Here is a 20,712-nt window from a genome sequence, read left to right as displayed (position 1 = left end):
ATACCAGGAACAAGCACCAAGAATATTTTTCTATATATATAGCAAAACTAGAAATATTTGGATTAGCAAAACTCTACAAACATAAAGATCCCTTCCAAACTGTAAATTTGACTTTTCAGACTGTGTACTAGGTTTTCAATGCACTAGGTACAACACTCTAACGAGTCCTAATTTTTAAAACATTATCCAAACACATAGGTTGTTTCATTGCATTTCTTATGAACATATTGTCACTAAATATATCATTACCAAACATATTGTTACTATACACCTATACCATTAATCTTGTAACACTAGTCATAGACTTCACATATTAGTTACAAGACCTATCAGAACTTGTAAACCACGTGTCACAAAGTCCATATTGGAATTTTTAAAGAGATTTCTTTTCTTATTTTTCAAATAAATATATTTGTTATTTAAACAAGTGTCAAAATTTTTTATACAATTACCTTAGATAAGGATACTGAATAATCAAGACAGGGGTAAAAGCATTCACTTGCGCCTACACTCCAAAAAATTTCCAAAACCTCACTAAGGGGTTAAACCTGCATGCTCTATCTGAATCAAATAATTTGGGATACATGCCCCTTAACATAAAAGTGTAATAAGAAAATGCTTTAATTTGCTAGCACAAACCTCATAAAACTATGACAAATCAAGAGCAACACAGCACAACTGGGAGCTAGCTGAACACAGATAATGAGCCAATGACCAACCATTTCTCTATCTCTGGAGCTAATTTACCTATGTGTTAAACCATTTGCAGGGGGTTCAACAACTCATAGATAACCATATACAAGGAAGAGCATAATAATAAAATGCTTTAAACAATTAGAGCATTTTTTTGCACTTGTATATGCCTTTAAACTATAGTTATAGAATAATTGTATCTATGATACAATATATTAGATTTGCAGGCAGTTTTCAATTTAATAATTATAATCTATTTAGTATATAAGTGTTATTATATAGAGAATTATAACTGTTTATGTTGTTGCTGATCTATGCAAAATATGCCATAGCTGTTTGCATGTAATCAGTTGAGCAGGAAGTGGCATAATCTACATGTTCTTACTGATTTCATAAACACTCAAAGTCAATCTGATTCAATTTGTGGCTTTCCAAGCTCCAGTTGCTGCTGCTGTAGTGAGCAACATCTGTTCGAGTCCACCTTAAGAGAACAAAGCTAAGAAAGGCTTTGAGAGAGTGAGAGGAGGGGTCAGATGCTGAATGCTGGTGCATGAGAGAGCGCTACACAATCTGATGGGGATACACAATCTGTTACTATCACTTCTCTTCTCCCCCTCCCTTTGCTTTTTTCTCTCACACTCTTTTCGCTCCCTCCCTCTATATTTCATCCTCTGTCTTTCTCGCTCTCTCTTTTTTTCTCCCTCTATTCCTCCTGGTTGGGTGCTGAAGTTGGGGCGGATGGCAGCAACACATCTCGGCTAGAGAGCATCGCAGCCTCTCCCGGACAGCTCCTTTCCAGGCAGCAGCTGCGGCAGCCCCCTGTGCAAAGCGAGTGGTAAGATACGACCTGCAATATAAAATATAACAACTCTCCTCTTCCTTATATCAAATATAACAACCCTCCTCTTCCTTTAGCACCTTTACCTTCCTGCAATCACTTCACCCCCACAGCACCAATATGTCTGCTTTATAAAAAGAAAATAAAGGCACAATAAGACTGTGTGATAAATAAATAATTATAGGAGAAAAAAAAAGAGAGAAACTGCTTGCAGGGTCTACCCTTAAAAAAAAAAATGATGGCAGAGTGAAGTCATCCTTAGAATGCTGCAGCTTTATTGAAATACTTTAAATGGCTCATAAATATATTTTATTATATTTGTATAGTTTATGTATATGATTAGTTTTTCTACCTTTTTTATATATGTGCTGTACATTATTTGAGCGTTTTTATTCTGACATCTGGATTGTGCATTTGTCTGGTGCTGCAGTAGCTGGATTTGCACTATAGCAGCATCACACCAGCAGTTTAGCAGCTACAGAGGGATGTAGAGTTGATACTGGCAGCTGCAACAGATATGGGAGGGGAAATAGAGGGGGAACAACATACCCGATCATCAGGAAAAACCTTATCAAAAAACGTGAGTGCTGGAGGCGGTGATGGAGGATGAGAAATAGGGGAGGGGGAGAAACAGAAAGGGAGGGGTGATTAGGAGGGAATATCATGACAATATTTACAAGTTATACATTTAGTAATTATTACCCACTCTTTTTCAGTTTAATGGTGTCATATTCTTGCTGTGGGTAACACTGATTTTTAATGGAGGGTAACGAATCACTGTATGTGCTCCCCAGTCCCCCTCTCACGGTGAATTAAGGTCATTGTCGAGTTCCCAGTATATTCCAAGAGTTGGGGGAGGAGAGATGCATAATATTTATGCCTTTCTCTAATGCATTGCTTTAAAGCCCTACAGTTGTAGGGGAGGAACGCCCACTGGATCTGGTTGCTGTGTTTGTAAATTCCTCTATGATCATTGCACATTGTGCACACACTGGGCAAATATTGATAAATGTTTACTAATTGCTATGAGTTATTTGTTTAACACGTATGCAGCATCCTTCTTAGAAATAAGCCTTCTGTGCTGCAGCAAATCAGACATGAGAGGACTAAAAAAGGGCTCATTTTTTTCCTGGTTATTTCTATGTTTATTTGTTAATCTGAACAGGAGACTGTCACTCCCTCTTCCTTTAAAATGTTGCTAGTCAGTGAGTTTTTGATCATTGGACCCTATGTGTTTGTATGTACATGTATATATCCATCTTTCTATATGTTGTTTTCAGACACATATATATATTAACACCCACAGATAGACAGGGAGACAGACATACAATAGATAGATATATAGATTAGATAGATAGATAGATAAATGGGTGTATATATATATATATATATATATATATATATATATATATATATATATATATATATATATATATATATATATATATACACACACATCTATATAGATAGATAGATGGGTGTATATATATATATGTATATATATATATATATATATATATATATATATATACACACACACACACACACATCTATATAGATAGATAGATAGATAGATAGATAGATAGATAGATAGATAGATAGAGATAGATAGATAGAGATAGATAGATAAAGATAGATATATGTGTGTGTGTGTATATATATATATATATATATACATCTATATAGATAGATAGATAGATAGATACAGATAGATAGATAAAAAATAGATAGATAAAGAAAGATAGATAGATAGATAGATATAGACAGGTAAATAGATAGACAGACAGACAGATAGATGGATAATGTAATCATATCTTAATTTTTACCTCACAAAAATGCAAATCTCTATTCTTTCTGTTTTTCTAATTACCTTACATTTCATATGGCATTAGTGCAGCAAATAAATTATTGAAAGTGTATTATAAGAAATGCCCTTTTAAAAAAGTACCATCTATTAAATCTTTACACTCTATTGGCAGTTTATCTGGGTTAAAAAGATAAAGTTTCAAAATAAAATGTTGCATATAACTGTATGTTGAACTTCTACAATGAGATTAAACTCAGAGTTAAAGTCAGCTGCAGAGCAACAGTGCACTACTGGTAACTAGAGAACATGGCTGGTGAGCTAAGAGGCATATGTGTGTAGACACTGTCACTCGCTAGCTCCCAGTAGTGCATTGCTGCTCTTAAATCTGCCTAGGTATAGTTTTCAGCAAATTATATCACAATAGCAAGTTAAATTTGATAACAGTTATAAAATAAAAATTCTCTAAAAACTGCATGCTCTAAGTGAATCAGTAAAGTTACATTTTACATCCATAACCCGTTTAAGCAAAATATCAGTTTGTAATGACATAAAAAAAAAGGCAATTGTACAATTATGGGAATGGACACTACACACCTGTGTTTTCCTAAATAACGCCCAAGAGATACAATGCAGCCTATCTAGTACTTCTAATATCCCATCCAACACCATTTGTCTAACTCATTTTCTACACATAAAGTGTTCACAAATTGTATCTGATCTTATATATATATATATATATATATATATATATTATACACATATTAACACATAAATATATATGTATCTAAGCATATACTAAATGTACATATATATATACATTGCAGTCTATGAGAGCACACAGTTCCCCTAGACCGCAATGTAAAGGCACTTTCAGTGCCATTTTTTTCTCACCCCACTTCTACCAACTTTAAATCCCCAAAACTGCCTAGTGCATTTTTTTTTATTTAAAAAAAAAAGCAAATTTTTTTAAATTAAAAAACTATAATGCCCTCTATTTTGAGGGCATTTGGGATAATTTTAGAAAATTAACCAGAGGTCAGATTTCTGGTTAATTTTCGTGGTGCTAATTGCTACCGCAAGGTCGTGGTAGCAATAACTGGCCACTTGTAATGGCCGGTTAATAATTGCGCTTGCACAAACGGGCAAATTTGCCCGTTTGCTGGAGCGCAATAATTTAGCGCTCCACTTGTAATCTAGCCCAAATTACTTTGTGTAATACATTTTAGACCATATCCTTATGATTAGAAAACAGTATGTGTATATGGAATTTCTTTAACCGCTTCATGCCATTAGGACAACATGGAACGTCCAAACTTATATGGCGCCCTGCACCATAGGCAGCATCGTAGGCAGTTCCTCATGATCCGATCCCGGCCTTAAAATCACGTGATTGCATCAGTGATCTTGGGATTTAATTTTTCTAGCAAGTGTTTAGATTAAAACTTCATTCCGATGTTAAATACTTGCTACCAGCATGAAGGGATTCAAATTTTAAAGGACAAGAAATCCAATTTTCTATCTTTCATGCAATTTTAAACAACTTTCTAACTTACTACTATTATCACATTTTCTCCATTCTGTTGGTATCTTTTGTTGAAAAGCAGGATGCAAGCTCAGAAGCATGAACGTGTCTGGAACACTATATATGGCAGCAGTTTTGCAGGAATGGTATCCATTTGTAAGCTGTAGATGTCAGCACTATTTCCTGCCATGTAGTGCTCAGACACCTAGTATCTCTTCAACAAAGAATACCATGGGAACAAAGCAAATTTAATAATAGAAGTAAACTGGATTTTTTTTTAAATTGTATCCTCTGTCTCAATAACAAAATAAAAAGTTTGGGTTTCATATCCCTTGGAGAGAAACATAGTCGGGTTTCATAAAAGTACACATGTATCTAGTTCGTAGGATAGCTTTATGCTTAGTCCAGTCATTCTTAAAGTGTTTGTTATTACCACCTCTTGTGGGAGTTTGTTCCATGAATCAATCACCCTTTCTGTAAAGAAGTGCCTCCGTAAATTACTCCTGAATATACTACTCTTCAGCTTGAGATCATGACCTCTTGTTCTTGAATTTTTCTTTTTATGAAAAATACAACCCCAGCTTTACTAAGCCCCTTAAAGTAAAGGTAAAGTTGGAACAATTTGAAGACACAAATTAATCATTCAAGACCTAAATAAACTAATCGCTAAGTTTTTTTCACTAACTTTTTCTATACTTATGAAATAAAACATATTTATAATTCCCTACTGTTGTGATCTTTACTCCTCCCAACCGCTATTTCCATATTTTCTATTGAGTGACGTATAGAGCGGTCCCACCTGCTCTATACGTGTTTCCAAAGCGAGTTCACGATCCTCAGATCAACTGCTCATGCACGAATCGACGATTCTTTCCCTACTGCGCATGCGATAATCCTCTACTCGTTTTTCTGATGCTCATGCATTATTTTTTCTTATTACCTACTATTGGAATTCCAGAATAACACTACTAGGCATGCGCGAAACGGGAGCGCGCTTGTATTTAGAAATGAAGCAATAAATCTTATTGCATGCGCACATGATCTTGGAGGCAGATGACCAACCCTTAAAAAAACGGGTTGAATTTGCCGGCAAAGAAACAGTGAGTACAAACAGCAATAACTTACTTTAGAATGCTAATTAAAAAAATATTATGAATGAAACTCATATTCGTTTTGGGCAAAGAATATTATTACAGTTTCATAGCGAGTTAACTTTACCTTCACTTTAATATACTTGAACGTTGCTATCATATCACCTCTTTCCCTTCTCTCCTCTAAGCTATACATATTTAGGCCATTGAGCCTCTACTGGTACGTTTTATTTCTTAGACCATGTACCATTTTGGTAGCCCTCCTTTGCACAGATTCCAGTTTGTTTATATCCTTTTGGAGATATGGCCTCCAGAACTGCACACGATACTCAAAATGAGGCCTACCCAATGATCTGTAAAGTGGCATAAGAACCTTACTTTTTCTGCTGCAAATACCTCTACCAATAAATCAAAGCATTCTGCTGGCCTTACTTGCTGTAATACTACATTGTTTACTAAATTTTAAATCATCTGAAATAATTCCTAAGTCCCGTTCCTCATTTGTAACAGTAAAGTGTCATTGAGTCTGTAATTAGCATTTGGATTTTTCTTCGCTAAATGCGTAATTTTGCACTTTGCCCAGTCATTTGTCCAATCCTCCAATTTTTGTGTATCACTTTTCATTTTGTCTACCCCCCTGGAACATCTATTTTATTACACATTTTTGTATCATCTGCAAACATACTCTCCCCTGTAGCCCTTTGCTATTACTATATTACATAGAGCATGTAGTTTTAAGAGAGTTTTAAATTTACTTATATTAGCAAATGTAGTTTGTTCTTTTGGTATCGTTTGTTGAAAAGCACACTTAGGTAGGCTCAGGAGCAGCAATTCACAATGGGCCAGATTACAAGGGGCGTGCTATTTAGCGCTTTCGCTTGTGCGCAAACACTGCCATAAGTAATATTTTAACGCAAGAGGGTTAGTGCGCATATTACAAGTTTTACAAGTTGAAAGTAAAATGTTTTTAAATATGTATTTAAAAATACATAATACATTTTCTCCTATGTGAAGAACACTAGAATGTAAAATATGTTCAGTACATACAGTAAAACACATTCTAAAATAATAAAATTTACTAAAAATGTTTTTTCATGTTTTTAGGTATCTATGTATTTATGTATGCGTGTGTGTGTGTTTTTGTACACACACATTTTATATGTGTATATATTTAGTTATATACATATATAAACACATAAATACGCATATACAGTGGATATAAAAGTCTACACACCCCTGTTAAAATGTCAGTTTTCTGTGCTGTAAAAAAATGAGACAAAGATAAACAATTTCAGAACTTTTTCCACCTTTAATGTGACCTTTAAACTGTACAACACAATTGAAAAACAAACTGAAATCTTTTAGGTGGAGGGAAATAAACAAAAAACCTAAAATAACATGGTCTTATAACTGGGGAGGTAGCTGTGTTCAGAATTAACCAATCACATTCAAAATCATGTTAAATAGGAGTCAGTACACACCTCTCATCATTTAAAGTGCCTCTGTTTAATCCCAAATAAAGTTCAGCTGCTCTAGTTGGTCTTTTCTGACATTTTCTTAGTCGCATCCTACAGCAAAGCCATGGTCCACAGAGAGCTTCCAAAGCATCAGAAGGATCTCATTGTTAAAAGGTATCAGTCAGGAGAAGGGTACAAAAGAATTTCCAAGGCATTAGATATGCCATGGAACACAGTGAAGACAGTCATCATCAAGTGAAGAAAATATGGCGCAACAGTGACATTACCAAGAACTGGACGGCCCTCCAAAATTGATGAAAAGACGAGAAGTAAACTGATCTGGGAGGCTGCCAAGAGGCCTACAGCAACATTAAAGGAGCTGCAGGAATATCTGGCAAGTACTGCCTGTGTGGTACATGTGACAACAAACTCCTGTATTCTTTAAATGTCTGGGATATGGGGTAGATGGCAAGACGGAAGCCTTTTCTTACAAAGAAAAAACATCCAAGTCAGGCTACATTTTGCAAAAGCACATCTGAAGTCTCCCAAAAGCATGTGGGAAAAAAGTGTTATGGTCTGATAAACCAAGGTTGAACTTTTTGGCCAAAATTCCAAAAGATATGTTTGGGGCAAAAACAATACTGCACATCACCAAAAGAACACAGTGAAGCATGGTGGTGGCAGCATCATGCTTTGGGGCTGTTTTTATTCAGCTGGAACTGGGGCCTTAGTCAAGGTAGAGGGATTTATGAACAGTTCCAAATACCAGTCAATATTGGCACAAAACTTCAGGCTTCTGCTAGAAAGCTGAACATGAAGAGGAACTTCATCGTTCAGCATGACAACGATCCAAAGCATACATCCAAATCAACAAAGGAATGGCTTCACCAGAAGAAGATTAAAGATTTTGAATGGCCCAGCCAGAGTCCAGACCAGAATTCAGATCGAAAATCTGTGGGGTGATCTATAGAAGGCTGTGCACAGGAGATGCCCTTGCAATCTGACAGGTTTGCACTGTTTTTGCAATGAAGAGTGGACAAATCTTACCAAGTCAAGATGTGCCATGCTGATAGAGTCATACCCAAAAAGACTGAGTGCTGTAATAAAATCAAAAGATGCTTCAACAAAGTAGTAGTTTAAGGGTGTGCACACTTATGCAACCACATTATTTTAGTTTTTTGTTTACTTCCCTCCACCTAAAAGATTTCAGTTTGTTTTTTCAATTGAGTTGTACAGCTTATAGGTCACATTAAAGGTGGAAAACGTTCTGAAATAATTTATCTTTGTCTAATTTTTTTACATCACAAAAACCTGACATTTAAACAGGGGTGTGTAGGCTTTTATATCCACTGTATACATATATATATATATATATATATATATATATATATATATATATATATATATATATATATACACTGTGTGCAGAATTATTAGGCAAATGAGTATTTTGACCACATCATCCTCTTTATGCATGTTGTCTTACTCCAAGCTGTATAGTCTCGAAAGCCTACTACCAATTAAGCATATTAGGTGATGTGCATCTGTGTAATGAGAAGGGGTGTGGTCTAATGACATCAACACCCTATATCAGGTGTGCATAATTATTAGGCAACTTCCTTTCCTTTGGCAAAATGGGTCAAAAGAAGGACTTGACAGGCTCAGAAAAGTCAAAAATAGTGAGATATCTTGCAGAGGGATGCAGCACTCTTAAAATTGCAAAGCTTCTGAAGCGTGATCATCGAACAATCAAACGTTTCATTCAAAATAGTCAACAGGGTCGCAAGAAGCGTGTGGAAAAACCAAGGCGCAAAATAACTGCCCATGAACTGAGAAAAGTCAAGCGTGCAGCTGCCAAGATGCCACTTGCCACCAGTTTGGCCATATTTCAGAGCTGCAACATCACTGGAGTGCCCAAAAGCACAAGGTGTGCAATACTCAGAGACATGGCCAAGGTAAGAAAGGCTGAAAGACGACCACCACTGAACAAGACACACAAGCTGAAACGTCAAGACTGGGCCAAGAAATATCTCAAGACTGATTTTTCTAAGGTTTTATGGACTGATGAAATGAGAGTGAGTCTTGATGGGCCAGATGGATGGGCCCGTGGCTGGATTGGTAAAGGGCAGAGAGCTCCAGTCTGACTCAGGCGCCAGCAAGGTAGAGGTGGAGTACTGGTTTGGGCTGGTATCATCAAAGATAAGCTTGTGGGGCTTTTTCGGGTTGAGGATGGAGTCAAGCTCAACTCCCAGTCCTTCTGCCAGTTTCTGGAAGACACCTTCTTCTAGCAGTGGTACAGGAAGAAGTCTGCATCCTTCAAGAAAAACATGATTTTCATGCAGGACAATGCTCCATCACACGCGTCCAAGTACTCCACAGCGTGGCTGGCAAGAAAGGGTATAAAAGAAGAAAATCTAATGACATGGCCTCCTTGTTCACCTGATTTGAACCCCATTGAGAACCTGTGGTCCATCATCAAATGTGAGATTTACAAGGAGGGAAAACAGTACACCTCTCTGAACAGTATCTGGGAGGCTGTGGTTGCTGCTGCACGCAATGTTGATGGTGAACAGATCAAAACACTGACAGAATCCATGGATGGCAGGCTTTTGAGTGTCCTTGCAAAGAAATGTGGCTATATTGGTCACTGATTTGTTTTTGTTTTGTTTTTGAATGTCAGAAATGTATATTTGTGAATGTTGAGATGTTATATTGGTTTCACTGGTAAAAATAAATAATTGAAATGGGTATATATTTGTTTTTTGTTAAGTTGCCTAATAATTATGCACAGTAATAGTCACCTGCACACACAGATATCCCCCTAAAATACCTATAACTAAAAACAAACTAAAAACTATTTCCAAAACTATTCAGCTTTGATATTAATGAGTTTTTTGGGTTCATTGAGAACATGGTTGTTGTTCAATAATAAAATTAATCCTCAAAAATACAACTTGCCTAATAATTCTGCACTCCCTGTATATATATATATATATATATATATATATATATATATATATATATATATATATATATATATATATATATATATATATATATATATATATATATATATATATATACAGTGTATATAAATATATATATATATATACACATATTTAGACATGTATATGTATGCATGTATACATTATATCCCTTTCCATTCAAATAACTTGTAATATACATATAACTTTTAGCCCTTATAACTTTTTAAAATATTTATATGAATATTTTTTATTAGATAGTGTATACATGAGTGTAACACTTTATTTTAACAACTTATATTTAAGCCCTAACCCTTTACACAAGGACTTCAGTCGTGCTAACCCAAAGAGCCCAAATTTACTTTGCACTTGTGTGGTCACGTTTACTTTTTACTTGTAATACACACGAAATTTAGCGCAGGAGCGATATTTCAATATGGTGAGCTCTAACATTAGGGCGCCACTTGTAGTCTAGGTCTATGAGAGCTAACATCTAGTCTTTGACTCACCAGATGTGTTACACTACCTCCCAGTAGTGCAGGGGTAAAACAGTTATATTTAAGCAATAGTGCAATAGGAAAATATGCTAACACAATACAGAATTTTCTTTTTGCACTTTAATGTCATTTTAAGCACTAATAGTAGTGTGCCATAATTATATTTATCTTACATTAAATAATATTTTACTGGTGAGTAAAGGGAGATTCTGTTGTTTTTTTTTACTTTTTAGAAAAGTTGAGGGGGATTTTTACATTTTAGAAAATCAGTGCATATCGTGTCCCTTTAAAAAAAAAAAAAACTTCTAATAATCCCTTCTAGAACAACACTGAACCAATAGAAGCTATATGGTAAAGATCTGGCTCTGAATCAGCTTATGTTTATTTTTAGTAAGGAAACGAAAATGGCTAGATTTTGAATGTTTAAAAGTCAATTTGTTAGAGAAATTAAATTGTTTTGCAGTCCATAGACATACACCTTAAAGAGCCACTTGAGTATTTGTTATCTCCTTAAGGGACACATATATTAATTCCTACACTGACCAATCATGTTTCCCTGCAGAATTATAAATTATACATGTTGCAGAGAGGAACATAAACTGTTCATATACTGCTGCACTTTACGTGTTTCTCCCTGCAGCATGTTTAACTTATAGCTATACAGGAAAACTTGGTAAAGGTGGCAACCAAATCAAAAGTCTGAAACAAATTCCCCAACAAGACGTTAAAGGGACACTCAAGTCAAAATTAAACTTTCATGATTCAGATAGAGCATGCAGTTTTAAACAACTTTCCAATTTATTTCCATTAACAAAATGTGCACAGTCTTTTTATATTTAAACGTTTTGAGTCACCAGCTCCTACTGAGCATGTTCAATAATTCATAGAACAAACATTTATGCATTGGTGATTGGCTGATGGCTGTCACATGGTACGTGTATGCATTTGTGATTGGTTGATGGCTCTCACATGGTACAGGGGGAGTGGAAACAGACATAACTTTTAAAATTGTCAGAAAAAAATCTACTACTTATTTGAAGTTCAGACTAAGTGCTGTTGCATTGTCTTGTTATCTTGCATTTGTTGATTATGCAAATCTACTGTTGACTGGTCCTTTAATTGTATATTTTTGAGGTCTCCTATGCATTTCTTCTGTTTCTTAACCATTTCCACACTATCATCTTCTTCTTATGCATTGAACATTCTCACTTGTTCTCTTACCAACCTTCTTTCATCAGGTTTTACTCAATATTATCATTATTCTTCTCTTTTAATCCACCATACCCAATGTAATCCATATTTCATACCTCACAAAATATTCCAGAACTAGGGAAGTGTAGGAAACCTATGGAAGGTGCCAAGGAATCCAAGGTGCAGAGTTAGCGTGTTACCAGGTCAGATGGGTTCAAACAGGGCATGGGTAGGATTGAGGTGACCCAGAGGCAGGCAGGAGGGATAGAGTTCCCAAACCTGGACTATGAGGAAGAATGTGGGACAGTTTCATATATTTATCCCTCCTGGACTCTGCAGAATACTCCCAGATGACAATGCAATTGGTTTCTGGTCATTTTGGCATAATCATTTATTAAATGTTTGGGTGTTGAGGTTGGTGTTTTTTTATTTCTAGTTATTTTTGGTCTTTGGTGTATGTGTGCACATATATTAGATTATCCTTTTCTTGATGTGTGATGAAGGGGCATGCCTGTCCCAATCTGGATTTACCTTCATCTTACACCCTTATACACACACACACACACACACATATATATATATATATATATATATATATATATATATATATATATATATAGACACACAACATCTCACAAAAGTGAGTACACCGCTCACATTTTTGTAAATATTTTATTATAGTAAACCATTTCTGTGTTGATTTTGATGTATGTTTTGGATCATTACCACAGCCCATTTTAAGCTTTTTGGCAGATATATATATATATATATGCTAGACATTACGTGCTATCTCTTATTCAGTTCTTTTACTTTGGTTTATAGGTTAGGCATGTATTGGTTCCTTGCATGGTGGCGGGTTAGCCGCAACCGATTGGCAATGATACTTTTCCTAAACCTTGGTCACCAGCTTATTTGCATATTTTGTTGCTATGGCAACCAGTAACTTAGTGAGGCACGGAGCTTCTTGTTTATGCCACGGCAGGGTGCCGTGATGAGTGGGTCCCTCGTAACAATTAAGTGCTTTACCGCAACTTAAATAGACTGGACCAGGTAGATAAATATTGAATGAACAATTGGGCTTGAATCAGCCTCAGTAAAGTGGAAACTGTCATGTGTTAACAGAGTGGCGATCGTAGCATTTCTAAGTCTTTTCCACCGGCTGTTCTATGTGTATTGTTGCTATGGCAACTAACAATCTAGTGAGGTATGGCGCTTACTGTTTACGTCACGGCCGTGAGGAGCGTGTCCCCCGCTACAACTTAGTGCTTCATCGCAACTGGAATATACTGGAACAGGTATTTAGGTATTTAAATATTGAATTAGAATGATAGAGTTTGAACTACCTTTAGTAAAACAGTATAAACATGTACCGGAGGTAATATGATGTTTCTGTGAACCTGGATTATGATTATATGATTTAGCTCAATTACGGTCCTCAGATATTATGTTTCCTGGTGTCCATCTAGGTTGTTAAACATAAACACTATCAATCACTAGACACTGCACTAACTAGGTATATTATGTACACAGTTCACCTTAACCAGGGTGCTAGGGGACACATGTGGGATAGTTGTATATGTATCACGATTTTTGAGATGATACTATTGTGTATGCCATTACAATACAGCACATTATGGGAATGAATATATTTTTCAAATGTATTTTCACATGAAATGCTCTTTGTAATATGTTGTTTTTTTTATTTTTATGCTTATATAGAGCTCTTCTGTTATTGAGTATGATGCCCTGTGCACTAGGCTCTAGATCAGTGTTTTTCAACCAGTGTGCCGTGGCACACTAGTGTGCCGTGAGAGATCCTCAGGTGTGCCACGGCAGACTGACAACAGTGTGACATATTTTTTAAACTTTGCTTGTTTTTTACTCCCAGTGCAGGGGTAGTTTGTAGGAGGCATGGAATAACAGCACAATACATACAGTATGTGTTTTTTTGTTTGTATGTGTATATATATATGCTGTATTAGGCTACAATATGTGATTTTTTTTAAATTTTGGAATGGTGGTGTGCCACGGGATTTTTTAATGTAAAAAAGTGTGCCACGGCAAAAAAAGGTTAAAAATCACTGCTCTAGATAGCCAGTACTTGTTTATTGAGGATCACTATGACAACTGTTTTTTGGCGCAATTTCTTCACTGGGGGAGGGGCTTATTTTGTTTAAATTTTCAGTTGAATGCAGTTTTTGTTTGTCTGAGGAAGGGGAGTGTGCCCCCGAAACCTCACGCTTGATTAAATACTCACCAAAAGACCAGAGAGTGCTTTCCTTCATTTATATACATATCCGCTAGCACCCTGGCATTTAAACTTTGGAAGTGACAGTGCTCTCATTGAATCATTATATATATATATATATATATATATATATATATATATATATATATATATATATATATATATATATATATATATATATATATACAGTATCTCACAAAAGTGAGTACACCTCTCAAACTTTTGTAAATATTTTGTTATATCTTTTCATGTGACAACACTGAAGAAATTACACTTTGCTACAATGTAAAGTAGTGAGTGTACAGCCTGTATAACAGTGTAAATTTGCTGTCCTCTCAGAATAACTCAACATACAGCCATTAATGTCTAAACTATTGGCAACAAAAGTGAGTACACCCCTAAGTGTAAATGTCCAAATTGGGCCCAATTAGCCATTTTCCCTCCCCGGTGTCATGTGACTCATTAGTGTTACAAGGTCTCAGGTGTGAATGGCGAGCAGGTGTGTTAAATTTGGTGTTATCACTCTCGCACTCTCTCATACTGGTCACTGGAAGTTCAACATAGCACATCATGGCAAAGAACTCTCTGAGGATCTGAAAAAAAGAATTGTTGCTCTACATCAATGTTTTTCAACCAGTGTGCCGTGGCACACTAGTGTGCCGTGAGAGATCCTCAGGTGTGCCGCGGCAGACTGACAACAGTGCGGGGGTGTATTTGAATGAATGTCAATATGTCATGTATAGTTTGTAGGAGGCATGGCATGACAGCACAGTACAGTGTGTGTGTGTGTATATATATATATATATATATATATATATATATATCCTGTATTAGGCTACGTGTGATTTTGTAAAATTTTGGGATGGTGGTGTGCCACAGGATTTTTTAATGTAAATAACTGTGCCACGGCACAAAAAAGGTTGCAAATCACTGCTCTACATAAAGATGGCCTAGGCTATAAGAAAATTGCCAAGACCCTGAAACTGAGCTGCAGCACGGTGGGCAAGACCATACAGCGGTTTTACAGGACAGGTTTCACTCAGAACAGGCCTCGCCATGGTTGACCAAAGAAGTTGAGTACATGTGCTCAGCATCATATCCAGAGATTGTCTTTGGGAAATAAACATATGAGTGCTGCCAGCATTGCTGCAGAGGTTGAAGGGGTGGGTGGTCACCCTGTCATTGCTCAGACCATAAGCCGCACACTGCATCAAATTGGTCTGCATGGCTGTTGTCCCAGAAGAAGCCTCTTCTAAAGATTATGCACAAGAAAGCCTGCAAACAGTTTGCTGAAGACAAGCAGACTAAGGACATGGATTACTGGAACCATGACCTGTGGTCCGATGAGACCAAGATAAACTTATCTGGTTCAGATGGTGTCAAGAGAGTGTGGTGGCAACCAGGTGAGGAGTACAAAGACAAGTGTGTCTTGCCTACAGTCAAGCATGGTGGTGCGAGTGTCATAGTCTGGGCCTGCATTAGTGCTGCCGGCACTGGGGAGCTACAGTTCGTTGAGGGAACCATGAATGGCAACATGTACTATGACATACTGAAGCAGAGCATGATCCCCTTCCTTCATGGACTGGGCCGCAGGGCAGTATTCCAACATGATAACGACCCCAAACACATATCCAAGATGACTACTGCCTTGCTTAAGAAGATGAGGGTAAAGGTGATGGACTGGCCAAGCATGTCTCCAGAGCTAAACCCTATTGAGCATCTGTGAGGCATCCTCAAACGGAAGGTGGGGGAGCGAAAGGTCTCTAACATCCACCAGCTCCATGATGTCGTCATGGAAGAGTGGAAGAGGACTCCAGTAGCAACCTGTGAAGCTCTGGTGAACTCCCTGCCAAATTGGGTTAAGTGAAGTTAAGTGCACGTGCTCAGCATTATATCCAGAGGTTGTCTTTGGGAAATAGACGTATGAGTGCTGCCAGCATTACTGCAAAGGTTGAAGGGGTGGGGGGGTCAGCCTGTCAGTGCTCATACCATACACGGCACACTGCATCAAATTGGTCTGCATGGCTGTCGTCCCAGAAGAAAGCCTCTTCTAAAGATGATGCACAAGAAAGCCTGCAAACAGTTTGCTGAAGACTAGGACATGGATTACTGGAACCAAGATAAACTTATTTGGTTCCGATGGTGTTAAACGTGTTTTGCGGCAACCAGGTGAGGAGTACAAAGATAAGTGTGTCTTGCCTACAGTCAAGCATGGTGGTGGGAGTGTCATGGTCTGTGCCTGCATTGGTGCTGCCGGCACTGGGGAGCTACAGTTTATTGGGGGAACCATGAATGCCAACATTAACTGTGACATACTGAAGAAGAGCATGAACCCCTCCCTTCGGAGACTGGGCCGCAGGACAGTATTCCTACATGATAACGACCCCAAACACACCTCCATGACGACCACTGCCTTTTTAAAGAAGCTGAGGATAGAGGTGATGGACTGGCTAAGCATGTCTCCAGACCTAAACCCAATTGAGCATCTGTGGGGCATCCTAAAACGGAAGGTGGGGGAGCGCAAGGTCTCTAACATCCACCAGCTCCATGATGTTGTCATGGAGGAGTGGAAGAGGACTCCAGTGGCAACTTTTGAAGCTCTGGTGAACTCCATGCCCAAGAGGGGTAAGGCAGTGCTGGAAAATAATGGTGGCCACACAAAATATTGACACTTTGGGCCCAATTTGGACATTTCCACTTAGTGGTGTACTCACTTTTGTTGCCAATGGTTTAGACATTAATGGCTGTGTGATGAGTTATTTTGAGGGGACAGCAAATTTACACTGTTATGCAGGCTGTACACTCACTACTTTACATTGTAGCAAAGTGTCATTTCTTCAGTGTTGTCACATGAAAAGATATAACAAAATATTTACAAATATTTGAGGGGTGTACTCACTTTTGTGAGATACTGTATGTATATATATATATATATATATATATATCTGCCAGAAAGCTTAAAATGGGCTGTGGTAATGATCCAAAACATACATCAAAATCAACACAGAAATGGTTTACTGACCACAAAATCAACGTCCTGCCATGGCCATCCTAGTCCCTTGACGTTAACCCCATAGAAAACCTGTGAGGTGAGCTATACAGGAGGTTCCACCAGCGTTTACCTCAAAATTTGAAGGATCTGGAGAGATTCTGTATGGAGGAATTGTCTCAGATCCCTTGCCATGTATTCTCAAACCTCACCAGACATTATAGGAGAAGACTCAGAGCTGTTATCTAGGCAAAGGGAGGTAGCAAAAAGTATTGACTAAAAGGGTGCCAATAATTGTGCTACACATATATTTAACAAAGATTGTTTTATTTGGAATAACCTGTGTTGTGTTTTCAATTGTTTGATATCCATGAGACCAGAGTATTTTGTTTACTTTTTGAACAAAAGATCAAAAGGTTAAACATTAAAGATAATTGTTCACAACCTTCTTTGCTAATATTTACCAAGGGTGCCAATATTCGTAGATGGCACTGTGTATATATATATATATATGTATATATATATATATATATATATATATATATAGTCCATGTAAAAAACAAGGTAACAGCACCACAGCACACAATCTTCTTTTAAAGGTGAAAAATCTTTATTTGAGGTTTAGCAACCAGTAAAAAGCGACGTTTCGGACCTACATAGTCCTTAATCATGCATGATTAAGGACTATGTAGGTCCGAAACGTCGCTTTTACCTTGTGGTGCTGTTACCTTGTTTTTTACATGGACTGTATACACTGGAGTTTGGCTGATACTCCTTGGTAACGTGCACACAGGTGGGAAAGAAATTTTACTAAAACCTATGGTGCTGGATTCAACTCACTTACTTATATATATATATATACACACACACACAGTAGTGTTCAAAAGTTTGGGGTCATTTAGAAATTTCCTTGTTTTCGAAAAAAGCATATTATTTGTCCATTAAAATAACATCAAATTGATCAAAAATACAGTGCAGAAATTGTTAATGTTGTAAACGACTATTGTAGCTGGATATGGCTGATTTTTAATGGATTATCTAAATAGGCGTACAGAGTCCCATTATCAGCAACCATCTGTCCTGTGTTCCAATGGCACATTGTGTTTGCTAATCCAAGTTTAAAAGGCAAACTGATCATTAGAAAATTATTTTGCGCCTTTAATCAGCACAGCTGAAAACTGTTGAGCTGATTAAAGGCGCAAAATAAACTGGCCTTCATTAGACTAGTTGAGTATCTTGAGCATCAGCAATTGTGGGTTCGATTAAAGGCTCAAGATGGCCAGAAACACAGAACTTTCTTCTGAAACTCGTCAGTCTATTCTTGTTCTGAGAAATTAAAGCTATTCCATGCGTGAAATTGCCAAGAAACTGAAAATCTCGTACAACACTGTGTTCTACTCCCTTCACAGAACAGTGCAAACTGGATCTAACCAGAATAGAAAGAAGAGTGTGAGGCCCCATCAATCAAATACAACTTGTGGGATGTGCTTCAGGAAGCATGGGGTGAAATCTCTTCAGATTACCTTAACAAATTAACAACTAGAATGCTGAATTTCCTATTCAAACTTATTTCATGAATGTTTTCCTGGAAAATAAGGGATTTTTTACGTAACCCCAAACTTTTGAACGCCAGTGTATATATATATGTATGTATATATATATATATATATATATATACAGTCTACTGACCAAAGACATATTTTTCTGGGACAAGGAGGTAAGGGGGACTTGTGAGTGTGGTGACCAAACTTTTTTGTGTGGATGGGACCACAGTGAGATGGGCGTGGCCATGGGAATGTTGAGGTCAGGGCATGGCATCAGTGTGTGTGTGGTCCAAGTGGAGTCTGTAATTTCCTGGGTGGAGCTGGTGCTGTCCCAAATATCTGAAAAACGTATCCTGGCTGGAGAAGCTGTAGGTTATATAGTGGGCAGACCACTCAACCCATCACAATTCCACAGGATCTGGGAGGGTTGGCCATCTACAAATGGATTATGAAATTTGATTGACATACATTTTAGGGGGTTATGGTTCTTTGAGACGAAGCAAGTTAATTTGGACAATAGTTCCAGAACTATTTTCATTTAAAAAGCATATATAATAATTTGTATGTGCATTCTCTGCAAAAAATAAATAAATCTATAACATTATTTTTGAGGTGCTTTTGTAATCATTTCATTTGTGCATATACATTTTGTATTTAATCTGTAGACTGTAGGCCCTTCCTGCTCCTGTATCAATTTGCATTATTATGTCTAATTGTAATGTATAGTACACTCCAATAATTATTTGCTCAGCTCTGTGAAAAAAGCTGGCATATTAGATTTTTTTTTTTTTAACAGATTATTATTATTTTATTATTATCGGTTATTTGTAGAGCGCCAACAGATTCAGCAGCGCTATAAACAAAGGGGGAGTACAACAAAACAATTATAGGGATCAAATGGGTAGAGGGCCCTGCCAAGAGTTGCACTGTTGTAGTCAGCTCTTAAGAAGGTGATCTACAGACAGCTGGACTCTTAGGCTTACATGCTAAGGGGGTTCAGGGGATAGCAATGGAGGAGTGGACCTGGTATAAAGTAAGGTAAGCGTAGGTTGTATGCATCCCTGAACAGTAGAGTCTTTAGGGAGCGCTTGAAGCTTTCAAAACAGATAATGTTATTATTAATAATTAATTATAATAATAATAATTGGAATCTGTTTGATTGAATTAAATAGTTTGTAGTGTTATTATTATTATTATCATCATCATCATGTATTTATTAAAGGGGCATGCTTCACAAAATGCGTTTTGTTGTTTTGTTCCATTCTAAAAGATAGTCTTTCAAAATGTATTATTGTTTTTTTTCCGAATATACTGCAATTACTTACTTGTACAGTGTCAAAAGAACTGAAATAAGGGGCAGTTTGCAGAGGGTTAGAAACAAAATAATCATTGAGGTAAAACGTGTATTAATATAACTGTGTTGGTTATGCAAAACTAGGGAATGGGTAATAAAGGGATTATCTATCTTTTAAAACAATAAATATTCTGGTGTAGACTGTCCCTTTAAAGCTCCATCTTATATGAGAGGAAATTACACTGCTGTCTCATACAATGGCTATATTCTTTTGTAGTGGATTGTCACAAAATATAAACTAAATAATAAGTGAAAATATTTTTGTATCGTCCTGTTTCTGATTTTAGTACTAAGAGGTAACATATAAATAATTATTAATTTTAATAATAAACAATATTAATATATATTCTGTGGTACAAAACAGTATAGACGTACAATATAATGAGTTTAGTATAATTCAAAGTATTAAATGTCAAGCTTTTTACACTATTTAGTTTAACCCCTTGAGGACCACTCATATAAGATAAAAACTTGCCCAAAAGACCAGAGAATTTTTA

General features: G+C 36.7%; 1 protein-coding gene across 1 annotated transcript in view; it reads left to right on the top strand.

Annotated features, from left to right (window-relative positions):
* Positions 1 to 1,349: 1,349 nt before the first annotated feature.
* RGS17 (regulator of G protein signaling 17) overlaps positions 1,350 to 20,712 on the top strand; it is a 258,855-nt gene continuing 239,492 nt past the window's right edge. The window contains exon 1 of the mRNA XM_053711810.1: positions 1,350 to 1,528. The gene's annotated coding sequence lies outside the window, so the exon portion shown is untranslated. The remainder of the gene's footprint in view (positions 1,529 to 20,712) is intronic.

Source organism: Bombina bombina, chromosome 4 (assembly GCF_027579735.1).
Source record: "Bombina bombina isolate aBomBom1 chromosome 4, aBomBom1.pri, whole genome shotgun sequence".
NCBI classification, from domain to species: Eukaryota; Metazoa; Chordata; class Amphibia; order Anura; family Bombinatoridae; genus Bombina; species Bombina bombina.
The sequence above is the reverse complement of the archived record's forward strand: the minus strand, read 5'-3'. Positions and strand labels throughout refer to the sequence as shown.